At 38.1% G+C, this 2,823-nt stretch overlaps 1 pseudogene; it reads right to left on the bottom strand.

The window, feature by feature from the left end:
• Positions 1-1,118: 1,118 nt before the first annotated feature.
• LOC102846282 overlaps positions 1,119-2,823 on the bottom strand; it is a 4,916-nt pseudogene continuing 3,211 nt past the window's right edge.

The raw sequence follows: 2,823 nt of genomic DNA, 5'->3' as shown, positions 1-2,823 counted from the left end.
CACACATTATTGTGATCCACCCAGTAAAATGTTTTGCTTAATTAATAAAACACAAATAAATATTCTTCTGGTACTCTCTGCTTTCAGTCACAATTCATCTGACACCATTAATTGTTTTTTAGGGACTCATTTATTGATATGCATTCTAATATTATGACAGCTTATACCATAATATTATGGTATATCTTGATACTGTAATATTATGGTATATATTCTTAGGGTGAGGTTTCTGCAGAAACGAAAAAAAGAAGCTTGTATATATAGAAAGAGATATTGATCTAAAGGAAGAAGAAAGTGACTCATCTGCTTGCAGAGACAGATGAATGTAAAGTTAGTAGGTGAGACAGGTCAGGCAAAAATTAAATAAACTCTGAAGATGGATAAGAAACAGGCAGTGTTTCTTTTACACATGAGGTTTTTATGGGTCCAAGCTGACTCCTGATATCTAATGTAACCACATGCATGCACACACACACTCAGAGTAGCTTTATAGGTAATATTTTCTTTTCTTTTTCTTTTTTTTTACTTTATGAAGCATTAAGAAGACTGAATATAATTAAACTGTGGTCCAGAGTTAAATACAATTTAATAATAATTCAGTTCTAAAATAAAAGTTATTGTAGTTGAGGCCATGAAATTTCCTACTACTTGATTATAATGCATTGGACTAATAATATTCTAAAAAACAAATCATTATTTATAGTAGATGGGAGTATTTATGTATATCTAGCATCAAGTATATTTTATATGGGTATGTTTGTGTGTGTGTATGTGTGTGTGTATTATGAGTTAGGAAACATCATATATCTCAACAGCAGTACTAGAGTGCAGAGTAGATACTAGGGTTTATAAATGCTTTTCAAAGCGTTGGGTTCGGAGGAGGATTGGACATCTTGTTTTCAGAGCCTCAAGCATTTCTCAGAACTGAAGCCAAAATTATAACTGCCACAGAAGAGGGAGAAAAGGAAGCTTTTCTTGCTTTAGTTGTTTATCTGCTTTGGAAAGTCCAGTATCCCTGAGATACGAACCACTGTGATAAGGACATGAACAAGGTCTCCTAGAGGAAGATTGTTGTGAATTATGACCTATTGGTCATCAGGCATAAACTGCACATTTCCCTAATGCTTGGCAGCACCAAGATGTTTTAGTAGTGGTTCATCATAAAACCAACATTGTTCATCTTCATGACGTAACCTCATCTCCCACTGAATTTCCTTCTCCTTCCTTTCTCGAGCTTCAGCTCTTTGCCTTTCTTCAAGTCTGTGCTTTTCTTCAGTTGCTGCATCAATCTTTCTGATCTTTAAGTTGAAAGTGACATCCTTCCAAAGGCAACAGGATTTATACTCATTCTGATCCTCCAAATTCCTCACTTTCTTCTTCATTATAGGCAACTTCTTGGTATCTATAAAGGCTGTATTTCCCCCAGTTGCATATTTTGCATATAATATACCATTCCATTCCCCTTCAGTTGAGCAAAATGACTTCTTATCATTTGGAGGAAAAAAGTCTCCACTGTAATTCTGTGCTTCTTTCCCCCATAGAAAGGTTTCGTGTGGAAGATGACAGTGGCACTTTAGCCTGTTTTGGAACAATTATTATTACATTTTCCTCCTAGTTCCACCCAGGGTACTGTGAGGATAGGCTTTCCATTACCACTGGGGAATGTGAGAATGTAAGGCTCGTCGCGCGTCATGGTCGAGGCATGAGACACAGCCTTGTCCTATGTCATGTACCCCAATTTACATCCCAAGGAATTGTGACTTGGTCCATATATGAGCATTGAATTGTATCTTCTTGTTAAAACACTCAGCATCAAAAGCTGAAATGGATGGATGACGAGAAACTTGTTCAGCCACAAATGTTACACCATTTTTGAAAACCCAGGGGACTGGTCCTTCTGATACCAGCTCTGTGTTCTCTTCGGTGTCATTTAGTAATGTACAGTAACACTGAAAGATCTTATCCAAAATTGGGTTCTATGGCTTTTTGGCAACCGATTCTCTCCTTCCCGCATGAAAGGCTGAGAGGTACCACTTCACCACATGAACCATTCAATCCCTGAGATCTTTTTGGTCACTAATACTCACAAACAGGTCTGGATGTGCAAAAAAAGTCCACATACATTTCTAAAAGAGATCTTCTTTCAAGAATAAATGTTGGAAGGACTACCTTAGTAAGATCCATTCTGAGCCTAACCTGGGACAAGGTATTATAACACTCTTATGCTCTTCAACTGATCCTTTTTCTCTCCATTATCTCTATTATCATGGAATCAGAAAGATCAGCATCACTTGTTCCATTGGACATGGAAGAATTAAGCGATTCTGTGGCATCTGGTCATTTCAGACGATTTCCTGAGCTGCTGTGTGTCAAGACTGAGGCAGATCCAGAGGAATCTATTAAGCGCTTTGGGACGAGCCACGTTGATGGTATTCATCAGCATCACAGAATTCGTCCTCACTGCTAGAATAAAAGAATTCTGGAACTGTGTTTGGAGATAAGTTGACATAGCTTGGAGAGTTAGACTAATACTAGGTGGTGAATACCTACTGCCTGTACTATTTGGTGTTGGAGTCTGATGATGTCCCAGAGTAGCTAACACAGGTCCAACTGGTAGTGATGATGGACGCTGCTCTGAGTTACACAAGTGAGCAGGTTCTGAAGGCAGAATAGTGTGGGAAGGCGTTGTGCTGATCACAGGTTCCAGAGGACTAGGCTGAAATATTGAATCTACAGGATTAGGAGTACTTTTAGCAATTTTCAGCAATACAATGTAGTGTTCAATGGATTCAACTATACTATTTGTGGTCTCCTTGAGAGTTT

The sequence above is a fragment of the Elephantulus edwardii genome, unplaced genomic scaffold (genome assembly GCF_000299155.1).
Source record: "Elephantulus edwardii isolate Elephantulus edwardi_28Jun2011 unplaced genomic scaffold, EleEdw1.0 scaffold00122, whole genome shotgun sequence".
Lineage (NCBI taxonomy): Eukaryota > Metazoa > Chordata > Mammalia > Macroscelidea > Macroscelididae > Elephantulus > Elephantulus edwardii.
The sequence above is the reverse complement of the archived record's forward strand: the minus strand, read 5'-3'. Positions and strand labels throughout refer to the sequence as shown.